Here is a 19,079-nt window from a genome sequence, read left to right on the forward strand (position 1 = left end):
TCCTTCGTGCGGGAAACACATTACTCTAAAGAGTTGATCCAGGTTGATATTGGTGGCTACCTGCCAAGTCCACCTGAACCCCCACCATTGTCTTTCTTAGCATTTTCAGTTTCCTTAATTGTAGCACAACTTACTATTTTTAGCAGTTTTTCGGGTGAACTTCCGGAGCCGTTTTCAGGCCCTAAACGACGTTTTTTGGGGAATCCAGGGGCAACATGGGCCCATGATGTTGCCCGTTCCAACAAATATAGTGCTCAGATAGATCTTTCTAATGAGCTATTGTACGCGTCAAACGAAGATCATATGCCAAAGTTACGACCCCGGGAAGTTGATGTACCAATTTACCCCAAACGGGGCCCATAGTTTGGCGTTTCATCTCCTAGGGTTAGGTTTTGGAATGTTAAGGGTTTTTCCATTGTTTCTGAACAATAAATAGGCCTTCGAGCCTCATTGTAACACAGTTCAGAGGCATGTAGCCATCACATCTCTTCTCAGAGATAAGCTACCATCGCCCTAGCTGGTTTATTTCCATTTCTGGTTGTAAGCATATTTCAGTATTTTCCATTAATGAAATGAAGTATTATTTCCGCTGCATCTTTGTGTATATGGTTATCTCTGTAATTTGTTGCGTTCCTGTTTAAATCTGGATCAGTGGTATCAGAGCGGTCTGCTTTTTCTCTGTTTTTCTTTGCATGTCCCCAACAAGGTCGGGATATAAGGAGTTAGGGCTTGAACTGGTTGAACCTTTGCAAGACCAGCCTCGCAAATCCCGACGGCCTCCCATGGCGGACGAGAAGAAAGACGAGGGGGCAGGAGATCCCATCAAAATCTTGCTCGAAGAATCCCTCGAGCGACAACGGAACGTGATGATGGACAACTTTACCCAGATCCTTCAGTGGCTACCCAGAAGCGGCGCATCGGCTTCTAGCAGCTCCTCTGGAAACGCCACACCCTTTAAGGTACAAGTTAATTTTGAAATCCCCATATTCGAGGGTCAGATAGACACCGATGCCGTAGATAAATGGTTAAATCTGCTAGAGGGATATTTTTCTGTTCATGAATTTTCGAGTCAGGAAAAGATTGTTTTTGCTCTTCTCAAAGCAGCCCCCCACGTCAAGGAATGGTGGGAAACCTACTGCGAGCAGAAGGATGAAAGTACCGGCTCACTATTTTCAGCTGCACCCACCTGGGATTCGTTCCAGGATGCCATCAAGGAGCAGTACTACCCTGTCGGAAGCTATGAGGATGAATACATAAAGTGGACCACGCTGCGGCAGGGAAGGGACCAAGACGTACCGGAGTTCACCAATCTTTTCCATACCCTTTGCACAAAGTTGGGTATCAAGGATTCGGAGCAACATTTGATACTCAAATACCGTGGCTGCCCGCACAAGTACATCCAGGAATAAATACAATTCCTAAACATCCCCTCGCTCGGCGCAGCATACCGATATGCCGTCAAGGTCGAGCAGAAGTTTAAACAAAAGAAGCGAGACTTTGGATCTGCGAATCCAAAGAAGGGGAAAGGTGCCCCTAAACCACAGAACAAAGGACAGAGCCAAGGCGGGACAACCCAAGACAACCAGCTGAAGCCGCAAGCAAAGAACAACGCCGCGAAGCCGAGAAAGGACACTGGAAAATGGTGCGAGTTCCATAAGAGCTCCACTCACAACACAAGTGAGTGTCGGGCCAAGCAGTCACTGGTGGCTAAGCTAAAGGTTTCAGAATCATATGCATGTCCCAACTCTGAGTCAGAACCCGATAAGGGGTATGAAAAAGGGAAGCAGATCATTGATGCGGATCCCAGCTCCACTGTTGCTACCGCAAAGATCGAGAAAAATGAACTCGAAGATCCAGAGGAGGAGGAGCGTCTCTTCCACTCCCAGATGTGGGTAAAGGGCTCCCCGATACAGTTCATTGTTGATAGCAGGAGTCAAAAGAACCTCATTTCGGCAGAGGTCGTGAAGCGGTTGGGCTTACCGACCACAGCACATCCACAACCATACACCATTGGGTGGCTTCACCAAGGGCGAGATCTTCGTGTGAGTCAGCAGTGTGGCCTTCCATACAACATCAAGCCCTTCACGGATGAGGTATTGTGTGACATTTCTCCCCTTGAAGTTTGTGATGTATTACTAGGACAACCATACTTGTGGAAGCGACATGCTGTGTATGAATCAAGGCCCCGTGCTGTTATTATTACATTGGGAAATAAGTTGTTCAGGATACCAGAGGTAGCACCACCTGCCGCCATCTCTTTGATTACTGCAAAACAATGCAGTAAGATCATTTCCAAAAGCAGGAAATTTGTTTTCCTGATGATACGCCCTCAAGGGAAGAAGAAGACAATGGCCGGGGCCTCCAAACGGGGTCCCTCTGCACGACAGCTACAGATGGACAAGATTGTGGAGGAGTACGAAGACATCTTCACCTCCCCGGCAGGGGTTCCTCTGCACTGTCAAGTCAAGCACTCCATCGATCTGACCCCAGGTGCGCCGCTACCCAATGGACCAATTTATCGGCGCTCCGTTCTGGAGAACAATGAAATCAAGAGGCAGATTCAGGAGCTCCTGCAGAAAGGTCACATCCGTCCGAGTTCATCGCCTTGTGGGAGCCCGATCGTGTTGGTACAGAAGAAGGATGGGACGTGGAGACTCTGTATTGACTATCGGGCGCTGAACAAGATCACTGTCCGTAAGAGGTACCCGATCCCGTGGATTGATGACCTACTAGACCAACTAAAGGGGGCAAAATATTTCAGCAAGATCGATCTAAAGTCAGGATATCACCGGGTACCAATCAAACCCTCAGATGTGTGGAAGACTGCCTTCAAATCCAAGGAGGGCCTCTTCGAATGGTTGGTCATGCCTTTCGGATTGACGAATGCTCCTGCAACCTTTATGAGGCTAATGGATGACATCTTGCAGCCATTCACCAACTCCTTTGTAGTAGTATACTTGGATGACATTCTGATCTTCAGCCAGAGTTGGGAAGAGCACCTCCACCACATCCGACAGGTTCTCTAAACACTGCGGCAACACAAGCTATGTGCCAATTTGGAGAAATGCACTTTTGGCATGACCCAGGTTCAGTATCTGGGATACATCATTGATGAACAGGGGGTGCATGTCGATCCAGCCAAGGTCCAAGTCGTTCGGGATTGGCCCTCTCCAACCACTCTAACAGAGCTCCGCAGCTTTCTAGGTCTTGCCAACTTCTACCGCAGGTTTGTGCTGGGGTTTTCTCATATTTCTTGGCCCTTGAGTCAAGTCACCAAGGGAGGGGCGAAAGCAAAATTATTTTGGTCTGAATCTCAACAGAAGGCATTCAGGGAGTTGAAGGATCACCTCTGCATGGCACCAGTGCTCGCGTTACCAGATTTACAACAACCATTTGAGGTCGAGACAGATGCCTCTGACTATGCTATTGGGGCAGTCCTTACTCAACATGGACATCCAGTGGCATATCACAGTGAAACGCTTTCAGACACAGTCCGGAAGTACCCCACTTATGATAAAGAGATGTATTCTATTGTACAGGCCTGCCGACAATGGAAGCATTACATTTTGGGGAAAGAAACGATCATCCACACAGACCACCGACCCCTGTAGTTCATACAGACCCAAGGGAAATTGCAGAATGATTGCCATCAGAAGTGGTCTACATACCTGCAGCAGTTTCACTTGAATATCAAGTATAAAAAGGGCAGCACCAATAATGTTGCAGATTGCCTCAGTCGACCACCGATCATGGCGCTGACCACCGTGCTCAACTCTTGTGGGCACGAGACTTCTGATTGGCCACTTCTCTATAAAAGAGACCCAGAATTCGGCCACACATACCAGACACTCTTGGAGGGTCGGCATGTTGCAGATTTTCACCTCCAGGATGCCCTATTATGCCACCTCGGTCACCTTTGTGTTCCTTCAAGCGAGCGTTCCAAGATGACTTGGGAAGCACACTACAGTCGGGCTGCTGGGCATTTCGGGGTTGAGAAAACAGTGGCAGTACTGCAAAATTATTTCTATTGGCCGAATCTTCGACAGGATGTTGGGAAGTACATCCGATCATGTACTGCCTGTGCCATTGCCAAACCGACCATTAAGAAGCACGACCTCTATACCCCGTTGCTTACCCCTAGTCGACCTTGGGAATCCATCTCCATGGATTACATGTCAGGCCTTCCTTCCACTAAGCATGGAAATGACTGTGTTTTTGTGGTCGTCGACAGGTTCTCGAAGATGGCCATTATGGTGGCCTGCAAGAAGAATATCACGGCAGAAGCCACTGCTAAACTCTTCTTTGAACGAGTGTGGGTGAACTTTGGGATCCCACAGTCTATCATCTCAGATCGGGACAGTCGGTTTCTCAGCACATTTTGGTCCAGTCTCTGGTCAATGCTGGACACCAAACTCACGAAGTCCACAACCTTCCATCCTCAAACTGATGGCCAGACAGAGGTTTTCAATAGGATGATTGTGCACATTCAGCGCATGTATAACTCAAAGCATCCACGCACATGGGACGAGAGCCTCCCCTATGTTCAGCACAACGACAACCGAGCTCTTCACAGCTCCACTGGCCATAGCCCTTTTTCAGGTGGGTTTTGGATTCCAGCCACTATGCCCCATTGACGTGGCCATGCCACTTGCAGCTACTCACATGAATTCAGCTCATGTCCAGTCCGAAACAGATAAGGCCACCAGCTTCATTGAGCGCATCCAACATATTCGCCAACAGGTCCATGACATTCTTGAGAAATCAAATGCCAAGTAGAAGCAGCGACATGATCAACATCGGGTGCCACACAAGTTTCAGGTGGGCGAAAAAGTCTGGTTGCATTTGCAAAAGGAACGCCTTACTGGAGCCTATCGGAAATTGAGACCACTCCGATATGGTCCTTACACCATTACTAAGGCTATGGGAGACAATCCATTTGAGCTCAGCATTCCCCCATTCCTTGGCCTGCACCCAGTGTTCAATGTGGACCACCTTCGGCCATACTTTCCACCATTGCTAGACACATCCGACATTGCAGAACAGCTCAAACCCACAGAATTAAATCCAGATTGCATGGAACAAGCTGCAGTTGATCGAATCATGGACACACAGATCAAGAACACTCGCCAACAGAATATCCAACTGTATCGAGTTGTCAAAGCAGGCCAACTCCTTCAGCAGGGCAAGTGGCTCACCAGGGAACAAGTTCAGCAGAAGTTTCCTCATCTCATGGAGGAGCTCAACGCAATGGGGACCATTGCTTCCTAAGGGGGGAGGAATGATCCAGGTGGATATTGGTGGCCACCTGCCAAGTCCACCTGGACCCCCCCCCATTGTCTTTCTCAGCATTTTCAGTTTCCTTAATTGTATCAAAACTTACTATTTTTAGCAGTTTTTCGGGTCCTGAACTTCCGGAGCCGTTTTGAGGCCCTAAACGACGTTTTTTGGGGAATCCAGGGGCAACATAGGTTCATGATGTTGCCCGTTCCAACAAATATAGTGCTCGGATAGATCTTTCTAATGAGCTATTGTACGCGTCAAACAGAGATCATATGCCAAAGTTACGACCCCGGGAAGTTGATGTACCAATTTACCCCAAACGGAGCCCACGCTTTGGCATTTCCTCTCCTAGGGTTAGGTTTTGGAATGTTAAGGGTTTTTCCATTGTTTCTCAACAATAAATAGGCCTTCGAGCCTCATTGTAACACAGTTCAAAGGCATGTAGCCATCACATCTCTTCTCAGAGATAAGCTACCATCGCCCTAGCTGGTTTATTTCCATTTCTGGTTGTAAGCATATTTCAGTATTTTCCATTAATGAAATGAAGTATTATTTCCGCTGCATCTTTGTGTATATGGTTATCTCTGTAATTTGTTGCGTTCCTGTTTAAATCCGGATCAAGAGTGAGGAGACGATGGCTCCCATGCAATATATATAGTCTCGTCCAAGGAGTAGGTTATAATCCAAGGGTCCTTGAACGACCATCACGTTCATTTGAACGGTGTTCCCTTTCAATGTGATAGGCACATTGGGGAGGATCCCTAAAGGTCGACTGGTTCCTTTATCAAAGCCTGTCAGATTTCTCATTTCAGGCAAAAGCGCTGGCGAACCAAGCGCTTTCCAAGCAGTAGAGGAAAGGATACTCACAGATGCCCCCTCATCAATGATGGTGCCAGCCATGACCATTCTGTATATTTGGACGATAATTCTGAATGGTATGCTTGCTGGCAAACGGGGTCTGCCTAGTTGGTTCCAGTCGAAGGAGACAACTAGGTTGCTTGGTGGTGGGACCGAGTAGATAGCCGGGTATCGCTCTGACGAACTTCCTTACTGCGATAAAGGAATGGGGGGATTGCCCTCGTTCTCGTCGGAGTCTGTGTTGATGAAGAGAATTTGGATGATGTCATCTTTATCCTCTTCAGTGACTGTATCATTCGAAGATAAATCCTCTGAAGGCAAGACCGGGTCAACTGCCGCCTCGACCTTTTGACTTTCGTCGGGAATGGATTCAGCTGGTTCATCTTCAATGATTGGCGCTTCAGCTGACCACTTGAGCGAGCCAGCTGGATTTTCAACTAACGAAGGACTCGGCAAGAGTTTTTTATATCCAGGAGGGATTCGTAACGGTGAAACCGGAAGATCACCCAAAACTCTTTTCGCTTCGTCTAAGAAGGGCCAACAGTGGATGGCGTGGTTGCCTTCGCACAGTCTACAGGGAGATCTAGCTCTCCCTTTTTGTCCAGAGACTTCACTTTCGCTAGTTGACTATGTGCATTCAACATGGCTATCAGAGGTTGATGCCACCGGATTGTGCAAACGGGGAGACCAGTCCCTTAGTATCCGAGGGATGCAGGGACAATCTCTGTGGAAGTGGTCTCCCTTGCATATGACACATGGCGATTTAGGCCTAGTCAGTGCTGTGTGTGGATTTTTGTCAGACGACACTTGTTTTCCCCCAGTCGCTTTTGGCTCCTTCTTCTTCTTCTCTCTCTTCTTCTTTTCCTTTTTTTCCTTAGGAACTTGGTTTTTTGTTTTACCAGTTCCGCCAAGCGAAGAGGAAGGAGGAGAGGAAGAATTAGAGGAAGTAGAAGGCTGGTGGGTAACTCTGGACTGGTCTAACTGCTGATTCGACTGTTCAGGAATAGTGGTGTTCTGAACGACATTGGTTGAGAAGAGCCAGACCAGCAAGCCAATTGTCAGTCCTGGAAGCGACAATGTGGCCATATGGGGCGCACCAACATCTCCCCAAGAGGAGAAGGGACTAGGATTTCCACTAAGGGGAATTATTTGGTTGGTAGGCTCCATTTTCTCAACCTAAAGATCAACGCAGGAAAAAGGGTATGAATATTCCATTTAAAATAAATTTTAATGACGCTTGGACACAACTTGCTTTTTTATTTTTAAAGAGTCGAGAAAAAGCAAAAGATGACTCTAGTCGCCTTCGATGTTTTAACGAGCCCGAAGTGACAAATGCTCGGATGGACTTTTTCCGTTATAGAGTCTGAAAAAGGCCAAAAGGAACTGCTCTGGAATTCTAGGTAGAGTGTGTGCCAAACGTTTCGCAAAACTGCAGAATACTTTTTAAGGTACGGGCGGTCAATCTTCCTGAATGCTGTGTTCAGTGCATTGCGATCAGTAGGGTGGCCAACACGACTTCCTAAGGATAAAGGTTTTATGCCTATAAGGGTCTCCCAATATATACTCGACAGTACGTGGGAGCACAATCTGTACTGGCGCTTATCGTCTCTCAGGAGGAATCACCCAACCATCAGCGAGATCGACAATCACCAAGTTTTACGACGCCGGAACACGTCTCTAGCCTAGACCTTTATGTTGTGCGTTAAGTTACAAAGCGTTGTTAAATTCATTCAATTTATTTTAGGTTGATATTTCTTAGAAGTTTGCCTTTTTGGATCACCACGAGATGTATGATACAATTCCTAAATGCAGTCTAAAGATGATAAGCAAGCTTTTATATCTTTTCAACAATGAAAATCCTAGCTACAAGGGGAAAAGAAAGACACAATCTTTTCTCAAAGAGCATAGAGCACACTGTAAATGCACTTTTCCTAAATCAAAGCATGAAAACTATCAAAATGCAAATGCACATATGCATGTATTTGTTTTCGCTTTCTTAATATTGATGCCTAAAAAGAAAGTTGTTGTACAAATTTGAATTCGATTTCAAGTGAAAACATAAACAAGCTCCTTTTTCGAAATCAAAAAGACGATTACGACACTTTATGATTTACTTGTTTAGACACTAGAAATGCATAAATTCAAACCAAACGACAAAAGTAAAAGCTTAATCAACTGTGAACAGCAAACAAACTCACTCCTAAGATCAAAACGACACTTACGACAGGTCTAGATCTAAGGGCGACAGTATGACTAGTTTAATTTTGTAATGGGAAACTGCAAATGATGTAACAAATACACAAAGAACAAATACAATTTCTTTATACAACTGAGGCAGAATTGAGGCAAAGAAAAGGGGTTTCAAAATGGTACACTGACTGATAACAGGCTGCAAGAAATAGAGATAAAACTGAACAAAAGGAAGCAGGGAACCACAGCTGCACAAGGCAAGGGCTGATCAACGCACCATCAGCAAAGAGAAAATGAACTTCAGCGCAGGTATCCGTCACGGGACCTGCGTTGAAATGCAGAACCTCTTCACAGAGTCTGCGCTGAAGCAGAAACGAGAGTTGTTTCTGGGTTCTGGGTCACGTTTTGCAGTTTAATCTACAGCTTTTGGCCGGATAAAAGCTATCACTTAGGTACAATTAGGAGGATGATTTAAATGAGGACTAAGATCTATCACAAAGGGCTGTTAGAGCACTTGTGTATCAGTTGTTCAGATCATAAAAACAGGCCCAGTGAGTGGACTAGAGTGGCAGATCTCTACTTTGCATTTGAAAATGGCAAATGCATTTCGATTCGGTACTCCTGAGTTTATGAGAAGAACAACAATAGAAACACAAATAGACTAACAAGATACGATCCCCAGCGGAGTCGCCAATTTGTTGTTGGGAAAAGTATCCATTCGGAATGCCCCTATCCCATTCTAAGGTGTGATAGTGCCTTAGCAACAAACAAGGTAAACTAATTGAGTATTATTCTTTATGAAATGTAAATGAGGAAGAAGGATGTAACTAACCTGTGTCTTCCGCTAGTTTGTCTATCCAATCACTCCTCTCTTCAGTGGCTCTCAGCTCCTTTCTCCTTCACCGGCCCAGCTTCACCGAATTCCTGCAAGATCACAAGAGAGAGAAACTACACGAAGATACAGATATACATTCATAAAAAGCTCAAGATCAGATTAAGCTAAACATGTAAGCATAACAAAACATCATTGGTACACAGCATGTAGGAGAAACTCAAATAGTTTATTGATAGAATAAGAAAGTCCAAGAGGAGATACAACCAAGTGAGTTCCGATCCAGCATCTACCTCCCAGCAAAGGAACCCCTTCCTCTCCTCCAACAAAGCATAAATCACCCAATGTACTAATCTCAATCTCAAACCAACAGCAATTCTCTGCAAAGTACAAAATTCCAGCCTCCTGAACCTCTGGGTGAGAGATCCATATATAGATGTAAGCAGAGAGGATGAGTCAGCTTATGTTTTGACTTGTGGATTCTCTCTGTCAATTCTTGCTTCCACTTGGAGGTTGAGAACCTCTTACTCATCACTAGTCGAATTCATTTAGGCAAGTGTCATTGGAGAAGATTCTGGAAGCTTCCAGGGTCTTTCCACCTCGTTGAATGAGTTTGCCATTTGTCATTTCCCGCTCAGCGCACCCTGGTAGTGCTTCCACCTGCGTTGCAGTGCACCTAGCCAGTGTAGCCTCTGCATTTCAACGCAGGCAGCTAGTGGAGCCTCTGAATTGATCCTGAATTGACTGTTTCTGAGTGGTTTTTGGTGGAGAACTTTTGGGAGAAGCTGTCATTGGTTGACCTTGTTCCTTTAGGAGCTGTAACAACTTCTTTAGGGACTTTGGATCGCTTGAATTATGTACATTTTATGCTTATAACTGTAAGGCACAAAAATGTCTATAACAAATCCGTCCAAGAAAGACATCAGTTCTGAGCCTGCTACTGCCTGTAATATCTGTTCCATAGGTGGAAGAGGAAAATTGTCTTTTTGACAGGCTTTGTTAAGATTCTGAAAATTGATACAGATTTTAATATCTCCGTTTTTCTTTCTAATGGGTACCATATTGGAGACCCATTTGGAATGTCTGACGGGGAAAATTATTCTGACTTTTAATAACTTATTTAGCTCAGTTTTTATCTGATTTTCTAAATTGGGGTGGATCTTTCTCAGTTTCTGTTGGACAGGTTTTTTGTTGTCAATCATAGGAATAGTATGCTGAATGATAGAAGTGTCGTACGTCTTCAGCTCATCGTAATTCCAGGCAAAAACATTTTTATATTGTCTCAAAAGACGAATATACGCTAGTTTTTCTTCAGGGACTAGGCCGATGCCTAGATTAATGTTTTGTGGTTTATCATTGGTTCCTAGGTTTACTAATTCGTAGTTCAGAGTTGGACTGTAGAGCTTTGAATTGGTAGACCTTTTAAACCGATTTTTCAAATCGTATAAGTCTTCTAACTTAACCACCGATTTCGGTATAGCATTATCAGTGCTATTTTGTTGTATTTGTCGATCGTGATGGTCTTCGTCAATTATCTGATTGGATTAGGATCCTTCAGAAGTGAGGAAATTTACAATATCAGGATCGTCATTGAATACTCTCCAATTTGTAATGTTGTCAAGGATGGACGGTCTAAAGATTAATTCTATTGAGAATCTATTTGGACTAAAATCTTCAGAGGGAATAAGCCTAGAGGCGACGTTAGCCAAAAGGTCTGCGCTTGCGTTTTGGAGTCTCGGGATTGAAGAAATATTAAATGCTATGAAATGCTCAGTCAGATCTTGTAGTAAAGATTGATAGTGTTTTAAATGACTTGATAGGCAATGTATAGTGTTACGTACCTGTTTGACAATAATCACAGAGTCTCCGAAGACTTTAAGATACTTGACGTTTAACATGATTGCTTTGTATAGGCCTTGCACCAAGGCCTCATATTCTGATGTATTGTTTGTGCAATTGAATTCGAGTCTGCACGTAAGCATGGTCTTGTTTCCTTCTGGACTAATCAGAACGCATCTTGCTCCTACTCCTTCATTAGATTTAGAGCCATCGGAATATAATTTCCACAACAAAGATGTATTTACAGGTTTATCTACAAAATTAACACACTTTGAACTATCAATTTGGGAAAAAATTTCGACTTGGGACAAAACTGAATTTTCTAAGTAAGGTGATGTGTGAGCATTGAAATTACCGAGAAAAGAATCTACCGAGTAATTGCCTATGATACTGTTGTTATAAGATACTGCTTCATTTTCTCCCTCTAATTCTGTTACTATGTACTTCTGGTGTAACTCTCGTTCAACCTTTATTTGATTCGGTTTATTGTTGTAGGGTAACCACATGTGCGACCAGTCAGTTGCAAAGTATCCATGGAGTTTCTCGGACCAATCCCTGCTAAGAATTAAGCCATAGAATTCTGGGATATCAGCCACTAGAATGTCAATAACCTGACATACCTTCGGGTTAGATGACAATCTTATGGTTACTTGATTAATTTCACCAATCACTTCGACTTGAGATCGATCAAGCTGAACTACGCGCACTGCGGATTTTTGTGGTTGAACATTTAACTTAGCACATATTGATCTGGGTAAAATATTCGATGAAGCACCGGAATCTACCAAACAATTGTGCACATTTTTATTGAAAATTTCATAAGTGAGAAGAAACGGGGGAGTGTGAGATCTTGATCTTCCTCCAATCAAGGCGATATCATTTGGATCAATCTTATTGATCACGTTAGTTGGAGGTATTCCCATGTTGTGGGAAGCTTGAGAGAGTACAGCGGTAGGCAAAGGTACAATAGGCACAGCATGTAATTCTTTCATCATTATCTTCTGTTGATGCTTCAATTTGCTCAATTCATAAAGGGTAATATTAGCCCTAGTGGGTGATTTCTGCGACTCGCGTCGCAGCATCGCGGATCGCATTATCAAGATGTGTCATCGCAGAGTTTCTTGATCAGTTTATCATAGAATCACGTTATCGCGTTGTCGCAAGATCACAGCATCGCGTTTATCGCAAGGTCGCATATCGCAGATCGTTGCAATTTGTTAAGTTATTGTGCGTTGTTTATGCGATGTTGCGATATGCGATGTCGCATATCGGCCATCGGAGATTTCTTAAGATCTTCATTTATGGGCGCTTCTTAATGTATGCGATGCGACCAATTTCACGTCGCTTCTTCGCAGTTTTTTATTGTGCTCATAAAGAAATGTTTTACTCTTCTTCGTGCAATGTATTTTTAAGGAGTATAATACAAAAAAAAATTATAAATTTTTTTGAATTTTTTACTAAGGGTCCCCACTTGTTTAGTGTTATTGCTAATACTAAAGAAGGAGGGGGGTTGTTGGTGGCCACAATAGTTCCTTGCCCAAAAAGAGAAGAATTAGGCACATATTCTTTTATAGGAAGAGGTGGTTGAAAAGGACATGGAAGGAAGAATAATAGAGGTAGGGAGGCAGACAATACCAAGGAGAAAGACCCGATCTTCATTACATATGATGCAATAGAAATGGACATGATGCTTCCACATATAATATCTCATGGGACATGATTAGACAGGAAAGGAATGAAGAGAAAGGAAAATCATTAGATAAAGGGAAACATAAAGCACCCTAATATGCTCATTATTTTGGGAAACATTGAAATATTGGAGTAACAGAAGACTTATTTAATGCTTCACTTACTTTATGGAAAGATGCATGGTTGCTTGATTCAGAAGAAACTCACCACATGATTTTAGAAGATATTTCTTTGAATAATTCACTGATAATGTTGATGGAGGAGACCACTTTGCAGATAAGTAAAAACTCAAGCCATCAGGGCTTGGCACCATCATGCTCAAAGTGTCTGATATCCCATACTTTCTTCTACGTGATCTTTACCTCCAAGAGTTACAGAGAAACTTGTTTTCCTTGGTTCAGAAACTCCAGCAAGGACACTGCATTCACATTTTTATGGAAAGGTTAAGGTTATAAAAGAATCAAACAACTCACTTGTCATGACTAGGATAGAAGAAGGAAGACTCTTGAAGTTGTAAGTAACGACTTCTTACACACATAATTTTGCATACAATTCTCAATTTGATGAAGGTACAATACCATCTAGTCCCTTTTGGCATGCTAAATTTGGACATTTGAACTATGAAAGTCTGTGTTTATTGAAGAAAAATGGTGTTACTGTTTTGGCTATCATTCCTAGGAAACTAAAGCAATGTGATGCTTATATCTTAGGAAACCACAACAAATAGTATTTTCATGATTCTCATTCAAAAGCACACAGAAAGTTTGAACTCTTTCATTTTGATGTATGTGACCCTATGCATGTTCCTCCTACAAATGGTAACAAATACATGATGACATCTATTAATGACTACACCAAAATGTGTTGGGTATATCTATTGAAGAAAAAATCTGAAACTTTTGAGACTTTCAAAAACTTTCATGAAATTTTATGTGAATGAAATTTGTCTAAAAATTTTTAACCAACTTCCTTCAAATAAGTATATTATCATGATGAATGGAAAGAAGCGATGTAGAAAGAATATGATTCTTTGGTAAAGAATGACACCTAGAAGTTGGTTGATCCTGCATTGGGAACCAAACCGATAGGTTGCAAGTGCGCCTTCAAGAACAAGTGTAAAGCAGATGACTCACTTGCCAAGCATAAAGTTAGGATCATGGCAAAAGGTGTTGCATAAGAGGAATAGGTTGATTATGAGGAGACCTTTTCCCCCATAGCAAAATGGGCTACCATTCGAAATCTCTTTGCCTTGGCAACTCATAACGGTTGGAAAATCCATCAAATGAATGTAAAAATTTCTCTCTTGAATGAGGATCTCAAAGAGAATGTTTTTATGTCCCAACCAGAACAATTTGTATGAAGATTCAAGAACACAAACTATTAAAGCTAGTCAAATCCTTGTATGGATTCAAACAAACACAGGAACCTGGTATGAAAATTTGAATGAGCATCTTCTAAAACTCAATTTCAAACACTATGATCTTGATGACGCAACTTTGTTTTTCAAGAAAGTTGGAAAAAAAGTGTATATCTTGTGGTGTATGTAGATGACCTTCTAATGATAAGGAAAAATAAAAATTACATTGCATCCATAAAGAAATAATCGAAGAAAGGTTTTGAAATGGTAGATTTGGGATATGTTCACTACTATCTTGGTATTGAAGTAACCCAACATTATAAGATTATATTTATCTCTCAAAAGAAGTACATTGGAGATATCTTGAACAAATTTGACATGGTTGATTGCAATCTATTGACCACTCCATTGGAACATAATTTAAAGCTCACATCCATTGAAGGAAATGAATTTGAGGACACAACGAAGTAAAAATAGCTCATAGGAAGTCTCAACTACCTGACTACTACAAGAATGGAAATATCATTTGTTATTGGAATCCTCTCCATGTTTATGCAAAAGCCTTGTGAGGGTCATTGGTATCTTGCAAAAAGGGTTCTAAAGTATTTGAGGGGAACTCAAGACTTTGGACTCAAGTATACATAGGTGGATGACTTCAACTTGATTGGATACTCTGATTCATATTTTGATAGAGATGAATAAAATGGAGTATCTAATTCAAGTTATGTTATGAGTCTTGGATCAAGAGTTGTCTCCTAGAGGTCATGCAAATAGTTAGTTCTAGCAGATTCCATAACTGACACTATGAAGCAATGAAGGAAATTGTGTGTCTTAGGAATATTCTAGAAGATTCGCATGAGAAACAAGTGCATTCAACTCCTCTTTTGATTAACAACATTTGTGCAATAAATTTGGCCCAAATTTTTGTGATCAAAACAAGCACATCAATATAAAGTATCATATGATTTGACATCATGTTGAGGCCAAGACTATCGACCTAAGACATTGTTCCATAAATGAGCATATTTTAGACATCTTAACCAAAGTTCTTGGAAGAGAAAGTTTAAAAAATTCAGAATGATGCCTAGACTCACCAACATCCCTTCAGATTAAGGGGAGGATGGTGACATCTAATCCTAAGGGATTAGGATATTAGTGTAAATATTGTAAATAAAAATAATAATAAGATGAAGAGACATTGGAAGATGAATCTCAATAGTCTCCCTCTCCTTATATATATTTATATATTCTAATAATGAAAACAATCAATTCATTTGGAGTTACAGACCTGTCCTAATAATGGGATTATTGACTGCCTCAATTGAACGTTGGATCGACCTTATGCATGAATTCCATGGGAAATTTATTGTTTTTTCCTGTGGTTTTTTATTTTCATTACCTATAGGAATCGTCTCTTTGATGATACAACATCCCAATGAAAATTATCACACGGATTCCATTAGTATCCCAACAAAAATAAGGATTCTTCGCACTGTGCATGCCTGACTCCTAGTGAATATAGGTTAAATTGAGGAAAACTTAGAGCCTCTACCTAGAATTCTTCCATATTATTTCCTTAATTTATCAGGAATTTGTCCATCTTCCTGCAACTCCTCTATAAGAATCTTAAATCATTATCTATCTAGCACCTTCGCATCCTCCTATAGCTTCATTATCAATCACCAAATGATCCAAGTTGACATGATGAGATCATGACTTAGGTTGACATCAAGGCCAGCACTCTAGCCATAACGTCAATAATCTCCCCCTTTGGACTTGATGTCAACCTCTTGTAAAAGAATAAGTCCTTCTCTCCCCCTTTTAAATCAAGGGTAAAGGGCAGTACGAGGCTGAGAGAAGTACCCCCCCTAAAGTGTTAAACACTATGTTGATTGATCTTTTGATGTTTCTCCTACAAGTAAAACAAAGAGCTTAGCTATATACAATATGCTTCACATGTGCATCGTCCTCCCCCTATGAATATATTGGGGCTACCAACACTTTCAATTCTGCAATATACCTCCTAATGACATGCAATACAAGTACAAGGTTTCATGGCGCAAATACATGGCTATAATAGGCACATATGATTGATATATAACTCTCCTATAAGCATGTCTATCACCAACCAATGGCTCTATTAACCCAATGCAACAAGGTTATATCAAGACATGACTTTGACACCAAATAGCCCATACGTAGTTGGATTTGACAATTTTTATAATACATGTTGGACAACATAGGTCTCTTCATGACCAATGCACCAAAAGACAAGACACAGATGATACATGGCTATTCAAAAGTATACATATATGTTCTCCTCTATTCACGATCAAATCAATGTGAAATAACAAATGCATGACATCCATGAACAATGATATGTTCTCTATGTAAACAACCATAGAAGTACTACACATGGCTACTCTCAACACTTCAGCCATAAACAAGAATCTCAATAGTAACATATGTGGAGCTCTCATTAACATATCAATGTAATCTCAATGAAGACCTTTTATAGCATCTAGAAGACAAATCTCTGTACATTAGGGTTTATAGTCTTGGAGGTTAATATTATGGTTTAATATATAAGGTTTATAAGGTTGGGTTTCTAATATTGAATTTATGATATTGAGTTTAATATAATATTTACTAATGTGTTATATATATATATATATATATATATATATATATATATATATATATATATATGTATTAATTAATTATTAATACTAATATACATTTAAGTTTATAATTATAATAATTATAGTATATAATTATATTGTATTTCAGTGCAATATCTATTATATATATAGTTAATATTATTAATATACTCTATTTATATATTGATAGTTATATTATATTATTAATAAATATATAGATCATTCACAATAATATAATGGTGATAGATAAATAACTATTTTTAATAATAACCATATGCCATTATTATATTATATTTTAATTTGAAATATATATATATATATATATATATATATATATATATATATATATATATATATATAGGCTATATTTAATAATCACTTCTACACTGAGGGTTTAATAATGGTCTAACATTGATTGAACCATGGTTGTGAGCTCTACAACCCCCGCTTTCAATCAAAACATAGTTGTGGTTGCTCCGCACACGAGTAAAGGCCCGGGGACAGATCTATCTCTACTCAAATGACATATCTATACCATGCAATCCCATATTTGTGATCTTTCCCCTCAGATCTGAGTAGAAAACCTTAAATCTCTAGCTCATCTTATGGGCTAGGCGTGCTTTGCACCAATGATGCATATTTTTCTTGAGATCTAGCAATTTTATCAGTTTTGGTAAACCCAATTTCTGAGTGTTCCTTTGGCTTCCAAGTCTCAAACACAAATCTAGTTTCCTCTCTAGCATTGATAATTTAAGAGAAGGTGTAAATCCCTCACGAATGCTTCTAACATATTCATGAAGGCCGCCAACTTTAGGAGAAAAAAGCCCTAAATGATTATGACATTACCATGGACACTTGGATTTACATTGTTTCTAGAATTGTAGGTGGACCCAAAGGCGGGGTGCATCTTCCTCGGCCTTGTCGAGATCTTTTAAGGACATTTTGAATCCTAGGTTTTCCTTGCCAAACCCCAAAGATCTTCCTAGTCATACATTTGTCATGGATTAGAAGGCAGGAAACCCTTCTCTTAGAGGTTAATAATATTACATGCAGCTTCATTTCTAATGATTATGAGAAGGAAGGGATCATGTGATGCTTTAATGGCTTATGGCCTTCATCATTAGCTCTACAGGAGTGGGTTTATTAAAACTTGTATAGGGTTTATGAGAAATAGTTTTTCAACGTAAATCACATGATAATACATTTGTCGACGCGTTTCGAACCGACGAGTGTGGTTCATCATCAGGACAAGTTGAAGAATCAGATCATGGCTACATATTAAATAGGGAGAGCAGATCATCCAATGGTTGGGTTTGATTGAAAAACGACTATATTAGATCAGACTGGATAAACGGCTAAGATTGACCAAGAAACAGCTAGATTTTACTATTCAAATTGTTTAATTATAGAATATTATTATGCTAAAACAAATATTATTTTAATACCTATCATATGTTATTTATGTGAAAAGTTAACCATATTTGAGTTAACAATACTACTAGGGAATATTTATAATAAAATTGATTGAAATGTTAACATATAATAATATATTTAGGGAAAATAACTTTTAGTAATCGAAATGATTTAATAATAACTAATAATAATTAATATTATATTATTATTATAATAATCTTATAGTATTAACCTTATTATTAATGTCTTGTGTAATTAATTAATATAAATTTAATAGTAAGGTTACTTAAGGAAATAAGTATTAATACATCTAGGGATATTAGTAATTGTAAGGATTTAATATTATCTATAATTTTATTAATTATTGTTATATTATATTATATATACTAGATCATTTAGATTAGTCATGAAAAGGGAATATCTATACTAATATTTAACATATATTATTAGTCATATTAACTAAAGTAATATTAGTTATTATTATATTCTTGTTATTGTAATAGTATTATTCTTATTATTAATGGTTAGGGTAGCAATTTATTAGTAATATAATAGGAACATATATTAATAGTTCTAGGGAAAATTAGTAATTGTAAGGATTTATTGTATTATTAATAATAATATAACAGTGTTATAATAATAGTATTTAATTAAAGGATGGGTAATTAATTAATATAATTTTTTTAGTAAAGCAGTTTAAATATCTTATATTGGATAATTTAACCCATTAAGATAGGCATGAAAAGGACTATCTCTTAAAAATAAGAAATCAAGGAAGATTTCCAAATATGATCAAAGAATTATGGCTAAAGAAAGCAGGTTAAAGGATAACATGGGGGAAATTTTTTTTTGATAAGAAATCTAGAACAAGCTATTAATAGAGGGAGGGGAGGAAGGGGAGGAAACGACTGGGAAGCGAGGGACGAGATCCAACAACTACTGATCTTCCAAACGTCATCTC

Source organism: Pinus tabuliformis, chromosome 3_1 (assembly GCF_031772625.1).
Source record: "Pinus tabuliformis cultivar Carrire ecotype Pingquan chromosome 3_1, CPIR1, whole genome shotgun sequence".
Lineage (NCBI taxonomy): Eukaryota > Viridiplantae > Streptophyta > Pinopsida > Pinales > Pinaceae > Pinus > Pinus tabuliformis.